Genomic DNA, 24,696 nt, shown 5'->3' on the forward strand with positions numbered 1-24,696 from the left:
CATTAAGAGCAGCTCATATTTTAAGGGGTGATAAACAGGTTTGAGTGTCTTAGTATTCACAAATAACTTTTTAAAATGCAGATGGGTAATTATAATGCATTTATAGTCATACTACACAGCTAAAAATTATATTATACTTATGCACAGAAGGTTATCAAAAAAGGTATGTGAACTGACTTTTAGTGAGAGTTGGTTCAGGGCTAGATATTTACACTCTGAAACTATTTCATTTTCACCCATCTAGACCTATGTGTGTAACTTTAAGCAGCCATTTCAAGAAATCTTATCCATCATTTACAAAGCTCACCACACCCTTTGATGACTCTTTGCTCCCTGAGAGGGGCAGGGAGAAAAGCTTTTACTGCATGATACATCAAAAGGAAAATAAAGAATTTGTAAAAGTCTTCCACATTCTAAAGACATGGAAGAAAAGTTCCTGCTGAGATGGTGGCTGCCAATGCACTCTGGTTTTCCAATGTCATTCCTCAGCTTCTACCCACTTTCAAGTGGCTTTCAGACTTCACTATTGCTAATACCGGTATTAGTGCTGTCAGTTAGTGATTTTTACCTTGCTGCTACACTGGTGATGAAAATAATGGCAAAATCCAACTGTAGGGAAGGTTTTCACATGCCATTAATGTTTATCACCTTTATAAGTCAGTACTTCTTACCACACAAGTGCTAACTATGTATATTCCCACAGTGAATCTTTAGGATCTGAAAGGAAAAAAAAAATCAGTGCTGCGGAGCAACCTATCTGTTACAACAGTCGCTAACTAAATCCCATGTTTTTATTAATACTAAAGAAAAAATATGAATACAATGCAATGTGCCAGGATAGCATTAGAGAGGAAAGGGGCAGTGGCATGTGGCATTGAGGTTAGCTTTTTGGATTTCATTAAAATCAGAGGAATGAGGAAACTGAAACTGCTTCTTCAGTACAATCCCCTAGTTAAGTCAAAACTCACTGAGAGGCAAAGAATTTAAAATAATATGCTGCTGTAGCAGAAAAAACATACAGTAATGAAGGAAACCAACCCTTTGTTAACAGTGATCCTTATTTACATACTTGGATCAATATAAAGGAATCCTTAGTAATTTGTATGAACATGTTACTCTATATCATTAGGTTTCAGAGATAGTTTCCAACCCAATAGAAAGAGTATAACTTTAATGACAGTCAGCTGAGTTCAGCCCAAAGCAGGAGGAAAATTTCATGATTAATTCTGTTGACCCAGGCACAGGTGCCTGGAAAACAGATTAAATAGGTCCACTAAAACATCATTTGCCCTTATTAATGCTGAAGTCCCATACTGCGTATTCTCTAATCACCAATAAGTTAGATGACTACAGCTCTTATATGCCTTTAAAAATCTCATCTTCTTAGTTCTTTATTCTACTTTTTACTTCCCCAGAGCAAATCTCTCCCTCTCATTGCTGAGAGATTCACCACATCAAAAATTTCTGATACTTTAAAAATTTGTTCTACTTAGTCAGTTGTGAAGAACATATTTTAGTAATTCCTGATTTCCTTCAAATACCATCATGAACAGTGAATGACCATATTCCTTTTTTGAAATGTCATTATTGTTCATATAAAATTTCAAAAACCTATTTTTTTGAGACTATTGCATTTTCTAGTCAATTTGTACTGTGTCATTTGCCATCATTTGTCCCCAGTAATCACACTGCTCAGCCCTGATTAACTTGATTCATCGCTTTTAACATATTTTAATTGTTTATAATTGATTTTCATGTCTTCTTAATAATGAAAGTTATCTCCTATGTATTGATCTCAAACCTCCATACTTCACTAGTTTTATGGCTTAGTTCAAGGATGTGAATGCTTTACAAAATATGGCAGTGTCTTCTCTGCGACTGGTGTCCCTGTTACTTGGAAATGCTTTAGCTCTTTTTTTCCTTTAGAATGCAAATTCCTTGATCACTTTCCAATTGCTTTGTGTTTTTTTGATGGGTGGATTTGGTCTTCTGGAGAGTCTTCCAGAAAGTGGGAAGTCTGTGGTTTGCATAGGTGGCCTGGAAAAAGTAACATAGTAGAAAAGTTACAGAGACCCCTGGGGGATGAAATGAAGTCTTATGGCAAGACAGAAGTTAGAGCAGTTTTGATGCACGTCTGAAGTACTTTGGGATCCAAAGTGGCCCTGGAACAGCTTGAATACCAGAAATTACATGTATGATTGACAGGTGTATTTTCTACCCTCCCCCCAGCTGTGCCAAGTGCAGCTGATGCTCTTTTCCAAGGAATCTGAAGAACAGGTTTCTCTAAATTGAAGATGATGTCCCTGCTTCTATCTATCGACTCCGGATAAAGCATAGTTTTCAGATATTATTATTTAAGATCATTCACTGAATACTTAATCTAAACATCATTTGTTTGCAAGCTCTTCATATATTCTGTATGAGATTCAGAACTGGGACATATTTTCTGTTCCTTAATTGAATGGCCCCCACTTTCTGCTTTCACTCAGAACTTGTTCTATTTGTCACAAATAAATTTTATTTTCTTACTAAAGGTAATTTTGGATGCTGGCTGGCCTGATACAGTTATTTATTAACCCTGTCTTTTAGAAAGTCCATGGATGACACAGGCTCAAAGGAGTCCATAGCTGAATTCGTGAAGGACAAATGTACAAATATTTTCCCTTTCTATTTCTCTACCCCTTGATAATAAGCCCTTTTCCTAAATAATCCAGAACACCATATTTGTGTTGCACACTGAAGAGTTAATACAGAACTGCTCAGCTTTTTTCCCTAAATACTCCATAGCACTCTAATGCCTCTTATGTTTGGATTTCTTTTTCAAAGCTTTTATTAAAGTAAAATCTGTGACAAGCAGTATTTTCAAAAAGGAATAGTTGTTGCATACCCAGATAGATCAGTTGCAGGCAGCAACGCTCCAACACACCGTGGCTTCAATGTCCACTTGATTTATACAACTTTCCTCAAGGACTCTACCTCTTTCATGGTGAATAAGCAAGGTTTCTAGTGTTTTCATCCCACTTATGATAATCATGAGGCAGAGGGCAAGCACTAACCAATCACAAGCAATATGATTGTTGTATAATTACTGGGTTTCTAATAAACAGACTTCAGATTTGCTCTCTTGAAATAAAATAGCATGGTTTAAATAAACAAATGTAATGGAACATTAGTAATTTATATAAAAGGAGCACATTCTCTCAGCCTTACACTAGACTGATGCGTTCCGTTAGTGAAATCAACATAACAAGTCTTTTGTTTTCTTTGTGTCTGTCATTTTACAGTTTTGACAAGGAAACATTGTTTAAGTAAAGAAATGTAAATACTAAGAGGTCTGGTTTTGCTATTGAGGCTGGGAAATAATCAGGTTTACTAAAACAGGATACAATCACAGATACTACATTGCATGGTGCCTGCGCTGTAGGCCTTGTAAACCGAAACGGCTGTTATAATTAAATGTGACACGTGTTCACTGGAAAAAATCATGCCTGTGAACACAAGGGCTGTCCAAAGAAGAGCATAAGAACGTGCCAGGGTAGCAGAGACAGTTAACTGAGAGCCAGCAGGGCCCACCCAAAGAGAGATTTTGCAAGTGGGAGAATGAGTCACGGAGCAGTTACACAACGTGAATTTGCATACTGGCCCAAAAGGCAGAGTAAGTGAGAGAGACTTGAAAATAGCTTACAAATACAGAAGTAAGCCCAGTGCAGCTAGAAGTTAAAGGAAAGCTTTTATTGCTCAGTAATGGAGTGGAAAGATAATACCAAATTTCAAAGTCGCATGGGGACTAACCTCTGGTCATTTAGTGGCACTAAAGTGAGAAAATCAGGGGGTAGCAATTCAGTAGGGTAGCCCAGTGGTAGCTGTGTGGGCTCCAGTAAAACACCTCCCGGATTACTAGAACAGCATGTCTAGCAGCAGCTTGCTACATCCTTGGAGAATATGCTTGTAATATGTCACTGCTTGACACTACGGGCTGTCAGATATGAGGACATGGTGTGCCTCCCTCTCTCTCCAGGCTTTTTTGGGACTCTGGCATAGCTGTTCACTTGGGCCCGGAACAGCTTGGTGGGTTATTAACTCTGACTGGTGTGTGCCTACAAGGAGCTTTTGGTCCTATGTCTCAGTATCGTCTTTGGACATACCTATGTAGAAGCAGGTACAGTTGTACATATGTCAGGTTCAAGTGGATAAAAAAATACGCTTTTTTTAACCAAAAAAACCCTGCAATCACAAACTCGTCAGGTCTACAAATTAGAATCTCTTTGCAGGGAGACACCAAAGTATTCAGTGGCCTGATCAGCACTATACCCAAATGTCTACCATTAACCATTTTCAGCTGCTCCTCACTGCGCCACTAAGAATTCTTTTGAACCCCACTTTCATAAAAATATGGTGAGATGATGTTAATTTTTAATTCCTGTGGGCAAACATAATGGGTCACACATTTTTACCTTCTGTATACTTGTTATTATTTTTACATCATTTCACAATATAGTAATGACACAAAATGCTTCATTACTGTTGTTATAAGAAAAGAAGAGTTGGAAAATTGCTATTTCATACTGACTGAAACAATTATCTTTTTTCTAGCCAATTGGTTTTTTTGTTAGGGTTTTTTTAATTAGTTTGGCATTTCCTTAATAATCAGTTTAATTTCTACTGTAAAGTAAAAACTAACATTAAAATATAAAATGTCATTACATTTTTCTGAAAATTTCTGGTTTTTTATCCAAATTGAAACTTTAATATGGCGATATTTCTTGTAGAATAAAAACCTGATGTTTTGGTCAGCTTTACACTTCCATTTATCAAAGACTGACACAGTAACTGAATGGTACAGTCACTGACTGTCCAAACAAATATAAGTTTTATACAACTCCCTGCAAAGAGTGCTGGCTGTTTCAGCTCAGCTCACGTATATGTTCATACTTTTACCTTTACAGGTCCCTAGTTTGAATTCATGTGAAATGCCAGTGGTTAGACCTGTACTTGTAGCAAGGGAGGAGAAAAATGACACCAGCTCCAGGCTTCCTTCTGACTTGGATTTGGAATGAGAGTGAACATCTTTTAACACTACTAGCTTTTCTTAACGTGGTGTCATCAAGGCTCTCTAGAAATGTGGTATTACGTGTGTGTCAGGCTTTTTTCTTTGCTATTTCTATCACTGAACTGCTTTTGTACAGATTTCCATATTCTAGACTGTATTAATTATTCATTACATATTTTCTGTGAACAAATCTTGGTATCTCAGTCACTGTTCATTTTGACTGGACATATGGGTCACAAGCATCCTTGATTAAGTAACAATGTCAGTTAATATCAGCTACTTGGAATAAACATGATTCTGAATTAGGAATTCACCCTCCATGACTCCTCTGTGATATTTCTTTTAAAACTGTAGGAACAATAAAGGCACTTGTCCCTGAAAATGAATATGGGGAATCCTTAAAAGTCAAAGTTTCTAATATTCAAACAAACAAATAGCTAAGGAAAAAATTGAAGTATTCCTACAGCACTGTGTTCAGACTGCTGTTGTACTTATGATAGAAGCATTTGTCCATAGTTCAGTATTCTAACCATTAACTTCTGTTACATACAAATAATATCAGATTCTGAAAAGGTTTACCTATATAAAATAAGATTTAGCAGAAAAAAATAGTATCAGTTGGACTCATGAAAATATCTGAAATGTGACAAGTACTAAATGGTGTGTCCGAAACTTTTTTATATGACATACTGAATTTTGCAAATTTTGATTTGATTACTGAGTGGTAGTTTTTAAGATTTTGACATGATTTTTTACTTGTAAAGACTTTCTAATGGCTCATTCACTTCGGATATCTTATCACATACTTTATTTGATTTGTAATACAAATAATAAGGTCACAGAGCTACATGATAAAAGAATGATGTTAAATAAATATGTGTGCCACAAGAGACAAGAAAAGGTATTACAGACCAGTATTCAAGAAGAGAATGATGGTACCGCATACATGAACGATACTAGGCTTGGTGATTCACAAAGGGAACAGCAGTCCTACTCTTGCTGCATGGAACGATGACTGGAATTGACCCTGATCTAAGATTAGCAGTCAGGCATGTCATCGGAAACTTTTACATAACCATATGACAGATGTCAAAGAGCATACACGGGATGAATGCATCCTAAGAGTCAGGATAAGCTGCAGTTATAACTGATGTGCAGTCCTTATGCTTCCCAGGATTAAATAAGAAGAGTTGCAGGGTGTGCTTAGTTGTTGCAGCATACATGCAAATGGGCTCTCTGATCTTTGTTCTCCTTTCATGCAATTTAACACGGGAGCTCTTACTGTGTGTACTTTCAACTGGAGGAAAACTGTTCTCCATTCCAGATTTTAAGACCTTTTTTTTGATTCATTCACTTTGATTGTTTTTACCATAAAACACCAATGTAACAGGGAATCAGTCACCTGCAATAAAATGTTGCCATCTCCAGGAAGCAGTTATTCTGCACCTGCATAGCTTCCCATCAGCATTCTAAAAATCAAAAAAAACCTGATGAACTTGAGACCATAAAAAAGTAATGATATAGATAAGATCCTAGGAAATACGTCCTATATAATGAGAAATGCTTGAAAATCTTTTACAAATTAGTATTGTTTTACAACTTATGCAAAATTATGGTATTTCCTAAACCTGCCCAAATACAAGATTTGTGGATGAGATTATAATAAATATAATTAGTTAATTAATATAGAATTTGAAGCTCTAGCTTGCTTTTACCCTCTGTCAACAGCAAATTGATCAAGAAACAATAACTTCAAAATGAATTGGCCGGTCTTTTGCATTGGCCAGTGATTTAACCTGCACTACCACCCAGAATTCTTTATGGAGCAATTTTTTCTCATTCATAATAGGAACGAATAAAAAGAGACAGTGTAGCAATAGAGCAGCAAAGGACTGGCTGCTTGTAGTAGGAGTACTTAAAAGAACGCAAAAGGTGTGAATGCAATATGAAGTTTAAAACTTGGCTTGGTTGAATACTTTTACTGTTTCATGTCATACCAGTCAGCCTCAATCTTTTTTACTTTAATGTTGCATTTCACAAATGGAGTGTTGTGGACTTTTTAGCTTTGCAAGAAAAGTTAGACTTGATTTACTTATGCCATTTAAACAGCTCACAAAACAGAGCAGTAACTAAAATTTCTGTATTTGAATGCCATGTAGACTCTTTCCCACACCTAGGAACAGACATATAATAATAATAGAACAAACAGAGAACTATGAGGAGCCCAATCTTACTACAAAACAGGAATCTACCATTTTAAATACATGGATTTATGCCAGTGCAAAACTGATTTCTCAAGAATGGTATCAACCCAACCATCTACTTGACAAATTAGATCATAATCATATAACAATCCATAAGCAAAGTTCTGTGATAAACCCTCAGCATAATAATTATGATTTCTTGTCTGGAAAAAAATATATTTAAATTGCTTCTGCTATTCCTTTTGGTAAAGGAGATGTGTTATGGAATACTTAATACAAGAAAGAGCTAGGAATATTTGCAGGATGAATGACTTCCACCAGCACAGGCCCAGCTGAATCAGTCATGCTAACTAAACCAGGGGACAGATATCTTGAGCGCTGATAACAACTGTAACTGTAATGGTCTAGCTAAGGAAGGAGAGGAAATCCCTTATGAAGTCCCTCAGAAGAGGATTGCATGAATAAAAAAACACTTTAGAAGCAATATCTGCTTTTCCATCCACACACCTCACCCAAAGTCAATAAGCAGATGTTGTCTCTGTAGGAGGCTCCACTGAATGAGTAAGTGAACAGCGTGTGAATACCAGTGTATTATATTTCTGAATCACTGGTTTGTTTGATAGTATTCACTGAACTCTTAGACAAATTTAGAGTCCTTGGTTGAGAACTTCAATTACAAGGAGGACAAAATGGAAATAAAACTGGAGGTACCTGGTTAAACTATTCAGTATAATGCAACATTACAGAGCATGAAAGTCTCTAATATCTTTTACTGAAAATTCAATTTTCAAATAATAAAAAAACTTCCTTTAAAGCTGTCAACAATGTTTTTCACTTGAGATGGTAGAAAATCCCAGTATTGCTAAGTCTTGAACACTGGCCTAGGACACTTGGAATAAGTCTTAGAAGCAGTCCCACTAACAATTGTTTTTTAACACTCCCCAAAGACTCAGACAGATGCAAGGGTATCTAGGAAAAATGTCTGGAGCCTTCATACAAGTGGCAGATTAATAATATCACTGTGTGAAAATCTAAGTCTTATGGAAAGAGAATACAGAGTTAGGCTAAGTAACTGCCACCATCCTTGCTAAATTCCACTGAGATCGCGCCTTTAGTTTGAAAAAAAGTCATACAACACCAGCTAGGGTTGTAGGAAACAAACATTTCTGTCTTAGATTCAATGTTAAATGTTTAGCATGGGCTGAAATACCAGAGGTTTTTTATTTCTAGCTAAAACTCCTGCTTGTTCTCTAGGTTACTGACCATGTTTCTCCACTTACACTCCTGTTAGGGTCCATGATGGTTCATAATCAAGCAATACCTACTGTAGATAACAGAACTAAAATAATCAGCAAGAACCCTTGAATTTTCATTACTCTTCCATCAACTGTAACAAATTGAGCTGGTCCTAAGTTTGTTCAGGGCTGAAACTAAACTGACTGTATTATATGCACTCTTTTCCCATCAATGTGCTACATCAGGAAGCCTCAAATAAGCCTTTTAGCCCTCCCATCCAATTCATTCATATGCTGAGCAGCCTGTAGCTCTCTCATTACCATTGCCCCATGAGTTGCATGTTCTCTGTCACACAGCAGGAGACAGACTGAATTGTTCCCCAACAGCATTGTTATTTCAGGCAATCCTATATATGGCAAATTATGTTTATTAGGCTGGTGGGTTGTAGCAATACCTAAAGCCTTCAATGCCCTTGAGAAACATGGAAGAGAAAGTGTCTTCTTGTGAAACTGATATTACATGAAAATAAGTAAGAGTGGCCAATTTGAAATCCAAAGGAGTTCTGCTACCTGCTCCAGCAGAGCTGGAATTTCAGCAATGGCCTACAAATGTAAATCATATAAACTGTTAAAATCCCAGGCTGTATGCTCTCCCTCTGTGCAGACACTCATGGCGGAGATGCTGAATTACTTAGGGGTCTTAGTTCTTTAACAAACATATCCACATCCCTCCCTGTGAGCCTTCCCCAACAAAATAGGGAAAAAATCAATGCTGTGGATGTGGCCTTAAATGCATAGCTCCTCAGTGCTTTGATGATAAAAGATAAATCAAGGTCTGACCTTCCCAGCCCATCCACTCATCTTGACTTGATGTCGTTATTGTTACAAGAGCTGCATAACATCCTTTTGTGCCTCCACAGACGTTTGCCTTGTAGTACACAAATCCACGCAAAGCTATGTAAACAGCTGAAAGGAGCTTCTTTTGGACTTTACCTTAGAAAACCCTGTTATTCACTGAGAGTTTGAAGCTATCAAGATCTCCTCACTTCAATATAACTTAACTTTGCCTGCCAAAGCACCTTACAAGAAAGGTCTCTATAACCTTGGGGGAGAAAGAAGGGTTGTAATGTCCTAACTATAATGCCAAAAACCAGAGGGGTAGATTTGTCTCCTTCTTATCTGTGAAGATAAAGATGAGATGAGATGAGATGAACTTGCCTTGGTATCTTTTTTATTCTTTAAAGCACGTACCACTCTGCACTTCAGCTGGATTGCTATTCCCAACAGAGTGTTGTGAAACTATTCAGATAAAATATTTAGAAGTGTAGATCTGGTAATTTTATATTGTGAGTTATGAAACCTTTATTTAGGTTCTACCTTTTATTAACCTCCAGGGTTCTCCTACTGTCCCTAATGACATTATATTGCATCAAAATAAAACCAATTCTTTTTACTGGGAGCTGTGCTATTTCTTGTGACTTGATAATGCTAATGTTTAAATTCTGAGTCCTATTACTGATGATTAAACCTCCAAAGACTACAGCAGAATTTCCGCTTCACTGCTAGAAAAGAAGAAAACCAGCACAGTTTGTACCAAAGAGATCACTTGAAGAATGTACGTAAGGTTACTGCATTTATGAATAAAGCAAAGCATTATCATTTTTAATAGGAATTAAACAGCTAGAGGGAGAAGTAGGGCAATGCTGTGATCAGTGCAAAGGAAAACAATCTAACCATTTTAATTAACTGTATTTTAATAGCTTTGGTTATAATTGAATAATTTAAATACCAAGGGAAATAGTTAAATCTCCTAAAAGCCTTCTTTTTATTTACATTTTAAATACAGTTCATGGGGAAGGGATGGCACTATGAAGGCTTAAAATAAATGGGTGGGGAAAACCTTACTAATTTCTGCAGCTGCTGGACCAACAGGAAATATTTATGGGATCTTAGTCATTGCTCTCTGCAGGAGCTCTAGTCCAAGTCCTAATATCTTTTCTACTTTTCTCCCCACTTCCTCAAAATATTACAGAGTCTCTGGTGCCATTGCCCTTGACTGTTATAACCATAAAATGAACGGGAAGAGAAATGTGAAGCAAGGATCATCTAATCCCCTTTTTTTAGATCTGCACCAGTGAAGAGGATCGCTGCAGAAAATAAAACTATTGGTCAATGCAGAGTTTCATTTAGACAGATTATAATAAACTGACACACACACGTTTATCTTATATATAAAAAACAATACCACTCATACGCAGAGCCCCTCCCTACTATATTTTTCATGTCGCTTGTAATGATGGAGATCATTAACTTATGTGGACAACATTGTGGCGATCTAGTGTTTTGCAGAGTTAATCTGTTATGAGGCTTATGCTTCCTCTCACACAGACTTCACGTCTTCACGGTTTCACTTACACAGTCGCATTACACTAGTTTAAGTGAGAGGGGCAGGAGTCCCCGTCTCTCTGTCACTCCATCAGTCTCTGAGACATACCATACCATCCACTGAGCCCACTGTCCTGCCTGGTCTAGTGGCCAAAGGCAAATGCCTTTGCAGAGTAAACACAGTGATATCTCTGTGATATAATCTCTTGGCATTCAGCAAGTTTTGCAGTTTAGGGACTTTCTGAGCTCAAGGAAATATTTCTGTGTTTAAATATTACAAAACAGAGTTTTCTTCCAGTAGTGTATCTACAATGACTTTTTAAAATGATGTAAACTTTTAATGTCTAAAGTATCCTATGGTGAAGCCTCTCTGCCATATCTCTTACAGTAAGAAACATCGTCTTTTGCTGGTTTGACCCTGCCATTACTTGAGGCCAGTTAGTTCTTGTATTAGAAGAGACAGTAAAGGATAAATTTCCAGTCACTTCTCCACACTGGTTGGGATTTAATAGACCTCTGTCATACCCCCTTACACCGATTTTTTTTCCAAACTGAAGAATCCTAGTCTATTCAATCTTTTTTTTGAAAGCTCTTCCAGACCTTTGATCATTCTTTCATACACCTCTACTTCTCTAGTTCTCCTAAAACCTTTTCAAAACCAGAGAAACTGTAACTGCAGTCAGTATTCTGTTCACACATTTTTACCTCAGCAAAATAATGTTTCTGGTTTTCTTTCTCTGCTTCTTTTTTTTCTATTGCATGTAAAATACAGAATGTATTATGCATATACAGCATTTGGTAAGGACAGCGACAAAAGGTAGCAGTAACACTATGCTTGGAAAGAATTAAAATATAAGTATAAATTAAAATATCTGTATATTCTTCATCAAAATATGTAAACTCAAACACAAGCAACTCAGGAACAGAACTTTTTTTACCACGTGTCGTTAATGACAATATTGACTAAATGAGATTTCAGTTAGCATAGAGTTTTACCTAATGGAATTATTTAGTAAGTGTTCAAAAATCCTTATCCAAACGCCACCCTATAAATTTTGATAGGCTCAGATTTCTAATTCTGGCTCACATGTTTCTGGAAATATAAAAAGAAGGATATTGAATCTCAGTGTTATTGTTTTTACTGGGTGCCTGAAGTGCATTAGGTGCCTCACAGGCAAGTAAAGAGATTGGAGTCTGTCCGAAAATGCTTCCAATCTAAACATGCAAATTTGATTAAGAGGTTGGAGGGTGGATCCAATGTAAAAACAAGGTGATCAGTCTGGTGTGGTTGACATTTTTCATTAGAGGACATTTGGCAATACTGTAGCTTTTTAAACTCGGTTCTTCTAGAGGTTCTCACATCTTTGACTCCTAAAGACATTAATCCCTCATAATCATCAAGGTTAACATTATCCTCAGATTTATCTTTCTTTCCCTCATTGTTGGAAAAGTCATGACACACCACCTTGCTGTAGCATGCTGTACATTTGAGGAAAACCAGGGAATAGGATGCTTTTGTTGACATGGATGACAAGCTGAAGAATCCCACAACTGGGAATTCTGACAGGATTCCAGAGGACGTCTGACTGCCCCAGTGTACAGAATATGATGTGAACATCTAATCTAATTTGCATCTTATGCCTTGCTATTACTGAAATACAAAATAAGAAAAAACATAACAAGCTTCCAAAGTTTCAATCCTGGCTTGAATTTCTCACTGATTTCACTGGAAGCTTTATTAATTTTTAAGAAACACCAGAAAATTTAAGAATACAACTGAGCTTTTGGGCAACCAGTTACAACACCATCTATTGACTCAAACTCACGTAGAGTTAAGTTTGCATGTATTCAACATGGAATGTAATGAAAATTTTGACGTTCTCATTAGTTTCCTGAAATTCACAACTCACAGTAAAAACCAGAATCATGAAAAAAAACCCAGAAAAACTTCCTAGTAAACCCTACAGAATTGTCATGTCTACATTTTATTATAGTCTAAGTGAAGTTTCATTGTGGTTTCTGTTTCATGTTTAACAAGAACTATTTTATGTATCGATTCCACTTGGCAACAATGCACTCATACTATTTATTTATAAATACTAAATTCATTCAGAATAATTTTTTTGTCTTTTAATTCCAAGTCAGGCTTTGTTTCTGAGAGGTAGAGTAAGAAGACCAACAGTGGAGAACTATTATAACTTGATAATACTTTATATGACAGAAGAAACCATCTAGGATCAAGTCCTTTCCATAGCTGGACAGCACTAGGAAGAACAAGGATATTCAGATGGTCATTGGATGGGGAATTTTCACACTTACAAAAGATGATCAGTAAGCCCCTGCCAGAGGGAGAAAACAATTTTAAGGGACAATATCATGTTGGAGTTATTGCAATGAGGAGAAGAGACCATGAAAAATGGCAGCACAAAGAAATTCCATATTCTGGAAGTGAGAAAGTAGAGAGAGGGAAATCTTGAATTCTTCAAAAGGGTCTAACATTTTGCAAAGTAATATTAAAAACCGATGAGTAAGTTGAGGCAAGAAAAAGGATAATAACACTCTATTGTTTAGTGTCTGCCTATGTATATTAAAATAATTTTGATAGAAAACCTCTGCAAACCCCAGTTATACATATGAACTGAAGACAAGGCTGCCTCCACATTTGGAGATGTAGGAAAATATATGTTTATGCTGCTGAAGAATATGGAAATGACAAGTCAGCAGTAATCCTGGGGGCCAAGGATTTCTAAGGATATGACAACATGTAGCCCACGTCTCAATCAGATCATGACATTCTACCAATTACACTATGCATATGAAGACAAACACAGCCAAAAAGTGAAGCGGAGGATGCAGTCTAGCTAAATAGCTACTGTTGACTTATATGACTCGGAGCACAAATTGTCTGACATTTTAATACAGGTTCCATAGGTCTCTGACCCATTTTGCAAATCTGCAACCCACTATCTTATTGATTAAAGTTCTGCAATCTTCTCCTTCTTTCTCTCTTTCAAGTTGCTTTCGGTGTCGAACAATACACTTGTTAGGGATCTGGCCTAATCCCCAATGACACATCTGGTAGGTGTGGGTGGCTCTCATTAGAATATGCTCTCCAATAAATGATCTGCTGAGGTTCTGACAAAATAAATGGTTATTTCCATTATCAGTCACTTACTCCCTGCCACTTCAAATGCACATCCTCCAAGGAATGGCTTCAATCCAAACTGACATCTGAATTACAGTCAAGCGTGATGCCAGATTTTAGTTGTTAACATGAAAGTGCACACGTAAAAGTAGAAAACAGAAATAGCTATTTACAATATAGAAACAGCACAAAAAGTGAGGGCAATCAAAAGAAGGGAATAGCGTAGTTAGTTACATAAACAAAGGTTTTGCAAGAAAAAGAGCAGAAAACAGAAAGGACAGCAGCATCATTTTGAAGAGCCTAGCTAGGGACAGTTTAAGAGTCCCATCTATCAATACGAGCAAAGAATAGAAATACAGCAATAAGAGCTAACTGGCTTCATCATCAGATTGTCCAGCAATCTGTTAGCAATATGTACAGCTGATTTCATGCAAAGTCTACATCTATCTTTCTGAAGCTTGTCAGTAACCACGAAAGGGATGCAAAGAAAGGATAATCAGGGATTGTGTTTGTAGATCTGGAGTTACCATTAGTAGGGGAAGCTAGACATGACAAAAATAAGTATATGATTCTTTTTGACATGAGACTAAAAGTATGAAAGTATGTTTACAGTATGACCCTGTCTCATAGGGGAGAAAAAGATATATATGATCTAAGCTGTATGACAGATGTCAAGAAGACTGATGTGTGGGTTAGGAAGATCCTTTTAATGACATGCTTGCAGCAGTTGGAAACAAGTTGTCAGATTAATAGCAATTCTTTTTACTGCAGACCAGCCCAAGGAAATGGAAGTTCTGCCTTGGAAAATACAGAGGGGAGAAAGACTTGCCTTACCTCAAGCAAACAAATCACTTTATTAACATGAGAGCCAAATTTATAGAGTGAAAGTTTTAATTTTTACCATCTTCAGAGTTCAGGGTGCAGTGGTACATGTTAAACTCTATCAGTCAAATGCTTTGGACCATGATATTTTACTCTTCAGTGACGACCATGCACTGCACCTATGCTTCAAATTCCCCAGTGAGTAGACAGGTAATACTAGATCCTAGAGTTTCGAAAGCAAGGCATAGAGAGACTAAAGGACTTGCCAAGGTCATACACCAATTCAACCAAGTCTCCTGAGTCTCATTCAATGACCTAATTACAAGATCTTCCATTTCCTTTTGTAGTGAAACACGAGATTTACCTGGTGTATTGTTGTGCTTGAGTTAAGAAGCCACACAGTTTCTCACAATGTAGGCCAAAAACATGGGAGGGAAGAAACCAGAAGAGAAGGGGTTTTGTACTATGCTCCTTCATGAGCCAGTATGCAATGTTCAGAGAAACTCCTAAGGCACTTAAAGGAATAAAATTAAGCAGGACTATAGCAAACTCTAGAGAGTATTCACCACAGGGTAGTAATTGGACCACCTGACTCTCAGATACAGCATGAAAGCTGAGATCTTCCTTCACATTTTAACTGTTCTTCTTTAATAAGAACTTAAAACTATCTACCATGGTAAACAGACTAAAATTCCAAGTCCTTAGTTAATTCTGCTTACTTATATTTTTCCACTGTTCCAGCTCAAGTTGCTGTTTTACTCGATTTCCTTTCGTACTTGATAGTTTAATGTTGCAACACAATCTTAAACAGATGGCTGCACTTCAGAGACAGGTGACTTCCCCAGAAAGGTCGGCAGTAACACACAATCCTTGGAGATGGAAACAATTATTTAAATGTATTCTTTTCTTTAAAAGAAAACAAATGCATGATTTCTGCAGACCCTTTTGCAGCAGTCTTATTCTGAAGTCTTTTCTCACCTCGTATTTCAGAAGCATTGCTTTCCTTCAGAAAGCAAAGTTTTCATTCCTTTCTCACAACATATTTTTTATTTTTTAGTAGATCCTGGAGCATTCAGTACAGATCAAGGCCCTCTTATGCTGATCTCTGTGCAGGCCCTTCTCTAAAGACAGACAAATAATAGGTAAATAGATCTTGAGAGTTAAAGGATTTGTTCAAGGCAATGTAACAAATCAGCAGTGGAAGAAACAGGACCTGAAATACCTCAATTTAGGCAATAAATTATGGATACAGGTGTCAGAAATATGTAGTCAGTATATCCATATTGTCGACTTGAGATCAAGTCTGGAATGCAGTTTTCTCCTCATTTTCTCTCTTTTTTTTTTTCTTTGGAAAGAGGACATATACTAATTTAATGCATTTTTTTCCAAAGGATCTCTTTTTTGCAAATTAGTTTCTTCAGCAGTTTATTCCCTGTTTGTTTTTTTTTTAAAGAAAAAGACTGGTTTAGCTTGGGGAAAGTAAATAAAAGCTCTATGCTTAAATCTGCATTTTAATGGCAGTATCTGTACCACAAATGAGTCTCAGATCATAGCTATGATCTATTATTATGTACCACTGAAAGTTCATTACTTTAATGTGTAAAACATGGATTAAAATGTGACAGGAAGCAACTACAAAGTACTTAATGAATCAAGTCAAACTGGACTAAATGCTAGTGTAAACAGCATAAAAATAAATCTTCTGAAAATTAAAACCTACTTTCTTACTTAGCTTTGGGGTTTATTTTAGTTTGTTGTCATTTCTGTGTGGTGAACATTTCTTTGGGGGCAAAATCCATTCCCTAATAAGTTTACATAATGTATATTTGCAATAAGAGAATGATAATGCAGATTGACTTTTACTATTTAAGAAATTGAGTCCTTCTAGCTGGCTATCATTTCAGATGTAAAATTTTCAAGACCTCAGGCAAAGTATCTCATTTATAGATTGCAGCAAGTGGAAGATGAGTCCTGTGGTCAAAGTACAAGATATAAGATATGGAGCTCAAGGTCTTATTCCAAACTATATCATACTATTCACATGTGAAAATAAACAAGTCACAAACTCGCACATTTAAGGTCTAATATTAAATATCATTATAAGCTGAAGTTTTCCGAACCGGAACATGAAGAGTAGAAAGACACTGTATATTTTAAATAGGTCTCCCAGTAACTGGGAACCACTTAATGCTACATTTTAATGAAAAAGGTAAATGTGCCTGGGATATATTAGTCTCAGTATTTCCAGCAGAAGTGGGGAAGTATAAATTGAATTGTGCAAAGTATAAAGTATAGGTACAACTTACTCTGCTTTGCCACATCATTCACGTTCAACAAAGATTAATTCACTTGCAATGAGTATGCAGAAAGGTATTAGCATGACTAGGAAATTACTTGGAAGATCCTGTCTTCCAAGGATGTTGAAGAGAGCTTGGCTTTTTTATTTTTTGGAAAATTTACAGCTATGATTGTGGTCTATAAACATATCAAAGGAGTCAAACTGGTCAACAGCCGAGCTTTCAATGCTTAAATACAAAGCTGGTATAAGAACAAGCAGCACTAAACTGGACAGAAAAACTTTGGCAGAAAGTTAGATGCTTCAGTCACTAGAGAAATGAAATTTTCTAATGCAGCAAAAGAGTTGGTTTAAAGATGGAATTTGATAAGTCTGCGAACAGGGTTTTATGTTGCTGCTGCTGTAATAGCAGCAGAGTGGACTTGATGACACAGAAGTTCTGTTCCTGCCAATGCTGTAATTTCTCTGTAAATCACCTCAAGTCTTATGAAATCAGGATAATATTCTGCTATTTTCTTTCTGAGTAAAACAGTCACTAACATCTGAGGAGCGTTCAGCTCCTGTAGGGCTGACTACCATACTAAAGGTTATACATAATCATACCCTACCTCATTAGACCATAAATCAGATTTGCAGTAACTCAACAATACTAAGGTACACAGATTGGTCAGACTATTTATTAGGCACTTCTTTATTTAATTCAGACAGATTTTCTAGTTCTGAATCATCTACCAACACGCAGAAATCCACTAAATTCATTATGGCAGCATAAGTATTTTCCTAAATCATTATTTAATAGGGTTAAGGTAAATTTGTGACGTAATATGAAGTTTACATTGTCAGTACTTCATCACCTTTATGGACAGATATATAATACAACTTCTAGGAGACTCATTATTCCACAAAAACCCCCAACTTCACTAGTAATAGTTCAAATTTTACTCTCAAATAGGTTTGTAAGGATTTTATCTAATACAAAAATGACTGAAGTCAATAGGAAGACTCCCAAACTGCAGAAGAACCAGCACAATACAAGGAAGAGCTTTTATTCATGTTGTTTTTCCTTTTTTTACCACATGTAGAGGAAAATAGACATTAACATAAGCTCCATTATGCTAGCTGATATATTGAGGCAAGAAATGGTGATACGCAGTTTTGAGCGTGATGATTATTTGATGGGATTGTTCTACATTGTTAATGCTAAGCTTTCGGTTGAAGCTTGCAGATTTAATTTATGGAAAATGCCTAGAGTGTTTGACAGATGCTATAAAATCAAAATGAAATAATTAACTTGAGATGAGAATAATAGGTCTAAGGACAAAGACATGAAAAGAACAACAAAGTGATTTAAGGTGGGGGAGCAGGGAAAAGCAAAAGCAGTGGTCTCCATCTAATTAGAGTTTTCAAAAGATGACTGAAGATTGGACTGACTGCAAAGGCTTTGTAAAGGCAAAGAAAAGGCTTTACAGAGCTAGAAGATGGAGATGCCAATATTTAGTTGGCTAAAAGTCAAAAAACTTGACCCTTGGTGAAGATTTACCATTGGAACAACCTATCATGGCCAAAACGGACTCACTTGATATGTTCAAATGAAGACAGGAAGCCTTTCTTGAACAGACATACTGCTCAAGTACAAATTAAAGTAAACAAATTACTCAACTGACTACACTTAACCCTGTAAAGCACAATAGTCTGTGAAATACAAGAGTTGAGATATAATGTAATACTAGAAGGGAGTACTGTAATCACTTCCTGTGTAAGATAGGTATTGTGTGAATCAGAGAACTGACAGTCCTTCACATTAAGGTGCTAATGAATTAGTCTATGATCTGCTCAACTTATGTGTCTCTTGAAAGGTAGGACTGCCCGCCTAACAGGATCTGGGCATTAAATTGCACAACTGTATAATCTTTCCCCTCCTGCATTATGGACAACAGTCCCATGCTATTTTGATGGCAGCAGCAAACTCAAATAGGAGGTGAACTGCTGATGCAGTCAGTGTAGCAGATATTTGAGTTTCTTCACAATAACCGCAAGGCAGAGTTTGAAGACAATGTAGTGGAATTCGTTAAATAATATAAAATGACATGGAGGCTACCATCACACAGCAATTGCACCCTACGGTTCTTATGAGGCACGAGGCAGAACCAAATGCCTCCCTGATCCCTGCGGGCATGATTATTTTATAATAACCATGCCCACACCCTGCAGCTGCTGTTTGCCTTACAAAATATATTTCATTGTCCTGTGGTACAGAAAGGAATTGTCATTCTTTACTAATTAAAAATACAAAAGGTGGCAGTTTAAGCTGGTAAGTAACAGCTATAGTAGACCTAACATTTAACACGAGTAGCCCAGTAAAGCCTGCTGAGCCTTCCACCTCATACGGTTCTGAGACATTGGTGCCTGTTACAACTTACAGCCTAGTAACACACAAGATATAGTCTAAGACTGGCCTTCTAAAACTAGGTCCTGTGGCTTTGTGGGGTGCTCTGAGGTTCTTTTCAATAAAAGGCTTCTTCACACCTTATAAAGAAACTTTAAAAAAAGAAAGTATTAAAAACCTGTTTTATTGTATCCTTAAAGCATGGAAGGATAAATCTCCATAGTATAAGAAAAATAAGTAATAATAGAATCATCATAAGCAAGAGAGACAAAATGCTGTCAAGTGCTGCCTGACTTTCATGAGTCAATTCTGTCCTCTGGAAATATTACCACACCCTTGCTGTTTTACCAAGATCAGTAAAGGGATGTTGTTGTTGACATCCTTATTCTTATGAACAAGGACCAGCTAGCAAGTTGCAGGCAACTGCAAGGGTTCCTAGTCAACCAACAGCTTGCACGTGGGCTATGCAAAGAGAAGCCACTTTCTGTACATCAGTGGCTTAGTAACTTCTGTGGTTTCCATGGCTCCCCTTGCCCGTTTTGGCTGCTTATTCAAGACATTTGTAAAAACTATTCTGTCAGATGCTGTTTTCCTCCTGAACCTGCTGTGCAGTCAAAGTGGACTTCTGGTATCAAACATTTACCCAGCAAAAGAAAGTGAGGCTATAGTTGCAGAATTATGATGTCTGTGCTGCACAGGATAAAGCAGAAAATACACTGAATCCAAGAAAAACTTTCCATATTCATCTAAACACACGTAATAGCAAAGTGAATATAGACATCAAGCAGTAAAGCATCAGGATACATGAAGATAGGGAGGGGATGTAGACATTCTCTTTTGCCCCAAAGTAAAAGTCTTGTCTGAAAACAAGCATAAGAGATGCACTCCTTATTGCAATGAAAAAAAACAACTGAGAGAACAACAGTTTGGGGAAAAACAGACTTTTGTAAACACAGTTGCTTGATGGTATCCTTACTAGTCTTAGCATATGGTTGCCCACTATATCTTATAAAATAATTAAGCTCACATAGTTGATACAAATCTGTTACCTCCAACAAATAAATTCTTACTTTCGTAACTACTGAGTTATGTGATTGCACACAGGCTCAGCACAGCTGAAGCTATTTGTTCAGGTAGCATGATACAAACACCACAACCAAATAATGTCAGAGCACAAAAGGAACTAGCAGGACTACTTTCTAATGCTGTTTTTCAAAATACCCTTGATCAAATAACGATAAACCTGCTGTACTACTAAAGTTTGTTACAGCCTGTATTACCTCTCTATGGAGTCTGAGAGCTGCTTTTAATTCATCAGACAGATTTAATCTTCCAAATGACTACCAAGTTGTCCCCCTCCTCAGCCTTTCTTGTAGTTTCTTAGATAACTTACTGCCTCTAATGGAACACTGCATAATAGAGCAGCAGCTTTCTCTCTAATCAAGTTTTAGAAAATTATGTCTGACACCATTTAGGCCTAAAGGAGAAGAGTAACTTTACTTAATAGAAAGAGCACTCAATTTTATACCACCCTAGCACAAAGTTTCACGACAAGTCACGGTCACCAAAGCTAAACCTGAGACTAACTTCCCCAGCTTTTAAGAGGACAATTGGCTGGGAACCCTTTACTCCCTAATAGAAGCAGGACCTGAGAAAAAACCTCTTTGTTTAATACTACTAACAGGCTAACTCAAACATACACCCTATCTACCTATATATAGAAGCTTAAAAGGAAAATCTGAAAGAACTTCGTACAAAGTTTGAATCTAATAAAGGGGAAAAAAAGGCAAAAAAGGTTTTTCTTTTTAGCGCATGTTTTCCCCTGCTATCCCTCACAAAGCATCTAACCCCTAATAGGAGCCAAAGGAACCCCTTGGAGCACCTCCCTTTTACAGAGTGCTGAGGAACTACTTAATGCTTGACAGCTGGGTCAGCCCAGAGGCTGGAAATCCCTGTGCTTAGGGGATGCAGCTGTGGACTTCCCTCCAGTCAGGGGGAGTGTTAACTCTTTCCAGGCCCATCTCCAGCCAGAATCCATGCACGGTATCTCTGTAAAGCAAGATGGTACTGTGCACATGTCTAAATGATAGAGTTCTCTTCAAATACTCTGTTAGGAAAGTATTTCTTCAATCTATGTCACCGGAATTCTTCCTCACAGAAGATCTGTCACATTTTGTCCCCTGCAAAGTAAACAGATTTTCTGAGAGACTGGTTTATGCTTTTTTAGTCTCAGCTGATATTCAGCTGAAATCCAGCCATGCTGATTAATAAATTAGTGAAATATGTAATACTAAACTCTCTGTACTACTTGCATTTGGAGAAGAAAAGAAACTATTTAAATCCATAGAACTCAGAGGAGTTAATGACAAAGTGATATTGAATCAAATTAGCAACCTAGGGGCTAAATTTGCCTAGATCCATTGCTCCATTAAACTTTTTGACTGTGTGGTGTTACATGTCAATTGAGCAGTCCAGCCTATTTAGTATTATGAAAAGCAAAATCGGATTGGGAAGCCAGCAGCTGAGATGAGTTGTATGATGCAGAGCTCTTTCATTTACTCATTTGGTCATGGCACAAGAGCAGCAGGAGGAATGCCTCACACTCCTCACATCTTTGTATGTGCCTAGGCTGTCTCCAACCACCCCAAGAATATTTTTCCACCATGCACTGCATACAGCACATATTTTCCACAACGCTGGTCCAGGGGAACCTCTGTATACGTTCATTATGATGGGCTCTCTAGGCCATTAGGAGGCTGGATAACTAGCCAGAGGTGCACAGACATAGTGGTCATTACCCATTACACACATCATTACCCATGCTGCAGGAATCATAGCGGGCCACTTGGCCCGCTCCTCCCACTGGCTCTCCCCTTCCTCTGACTGGTGCAGTTACAAAACTTGCTAGCAGTTATGAGTATGAAGCTGTGAGTCTAGATTTTGCCATTTACTGCATCCAGGCAAAACTTCTGTGCCTGTATGCAGTGAGGTATGAGACTGGGATATAATGGCATAGGTATGCAATAGGTATTTTTTATGTATACATATTTCATATATAATTTAAATAAAGTACATGACAACTCAGCAGCTATTAATCAAATGATATATATTTTAACTGCCTCTACCATCAACAATGATTACAAACTATGCTGCCTGAGTATCACTTCAATACCATATATGCTGGACATGAAGTTCGTGAAAATGGCTTCCTGGGCCATCAAATCTTGTTCCTCTGGAATACTAGCACCCATTTCATATTGCCCTTTTCATAAAGGTATCAACCTCTGACAAAGTTTATTAGACATCTAATCAGTTTTATTCCATCTACAAGGCTATTCCAAGACCTCTCCCTTAGGTAGTAAAAGCCTCTTCAAATTTCCAACCTATTTTAATTCATGGCAAGCTTAATTTAGTTAGCTTTTTTGTCTCCATGATGTTTACTCCTATGAAGTATTTATATAGAGCAATCATGTCACATCCAAGGGGAGAGAATGGACTAAAACCAAGCCTTTCAAAAAGTGTTCAAAGCTATATTCTTATTCATTGTGTTGACTCTTGGCCTTGAATAAAATACACACAGTTCCCACAGTTTTTAAGGCTAATACAGCTCAGCCTCACGGGCCACCAGCTGTAGCTCCTTGTCTGTGTACAAGCCGTATGAAATTTGAAACTGCCAAGACCTTCATAGTAAAAATAATCCCAGGTGTATAGTTCCTTTCTGGAAAAGTTGATCGTACATTGGTAAAGGCAGCAGTGATGCACTGTTCAGGAAAGGTCCAATTAATTGAATATTTCATAAGGAAAAAAGTAAATCAACTCTCAGCCACAATGAAAATCTTAGTTATTTAGAAACATGCAGTGGTATTTCATTAACAGACAGCGGAAACCCTGCTATGCAATACCTGCTTTAGAGCTAGGGAATCTGCCACTAGTTCATTAGTGGCTTTCCCTGCTGATTAATAGTGGTAAATTGGTGCAGATCAAATCAGAATAGCCAAACTGTCTCATACTGTTCTAAAAAATATCAAAGGTTAGCCCCTTCCTAAAGGCCCTCCAGTTACGTTGGTGTGTAAGCTCATGAAAAGAAATGCTCTTACGATTGCCATACTCACCAGGAGACAAAGCACAAAGTATGAAGCTTTTATTCAGATGTAAAAAGAAGGCCATATTAGCCAACAGTCAGCCATTTGCATGATGATGGAGAAAATGAAAGAGACCCGTGGAAAGCAATTCAACAGCTTGCACTAGAAAACTGTTGCCTGATTCTATGCATCTAAGCTTCAGTTGCAGATTTATGCTTCAGGTGGATTGTGTTATATCTCTGAATCTCCTTCTCTTGGGAGGGGGTGAAAATGGAATTGGATTTATATCCCTGTGTTTTCTGAACCAGACACTGGCTAATAATATAGGAGTCTAGGTGCAGAATGACATTAAAGGCCATGAGTATTTGATGTTAATCAATGGATGGCTGTCTCAGTGGGAGTTTGCTCATTTCTGCCTTAAGAGAGCTAAATTGCTACATCTAGCTATGCTGGGCAGTATTGAAACAAGCAGTCAATACTTTCTTCCAGAATCAATATATAAAAAAGTAACTCAATGGAAGCGACCTGAGAAATATGCTAGGAGGAGGAAAGTGAGAAGCAGTCTGTCTCGTGCACTATACCTCATGCTGGTTAACCAGACAAAACCATGCATACACCTGTAAGAGAATACAGTATTTCAAAGAGACGTTGCTTGACCCAGCATTGTCTACTTACACTCCTGAACAGTAAGACTGAAGATTACAAGCAGAGCAGGCAAATATTCCCCCTTCCATTGACACCTGATACAGAAAAGCACTTAATCATTTGCTTAAGTCTACCCCAATTCAGCCAAGCTGTTAAGCATATGTTTAAGTGCTAGAACGTCAATAGGATATAAGCATGTGTTTAACTGCTTTGCTGAAAGGGGCAGTTTGCTGCTCAGGATTTGAAAGATGTGACATGAAACACTGCTTTCTGCAGTGGCCTTTGCCCTATGCCAAATCCAGTTTTCATAGGGGGCAGCTGGATCCCTCTCCATCCCTAAAAGGAGGGAATGTTAAAGATGTCACCAGTTGTTCCCCCTGAGAGCTGCTGAGCACTGGGAGTCCTCCTGATCTGCCTCCAAAGGAATAAGATCTCTCTATAGGAAA

This window comes from Gavia stellata, chromosome 9 (assembly GCF_030936135.1).
Source record: "Gavia stellata isolate bGavSte3 chromosome 9, bGavSte3.hap2, whole genome shotgun sequence".
NCBI classification, from domain to species: Eukaryota; Metazoa; Chordata; class Aves; order Gaviiformes; family Gaviidae; genus Gavia; species Gavia stellata.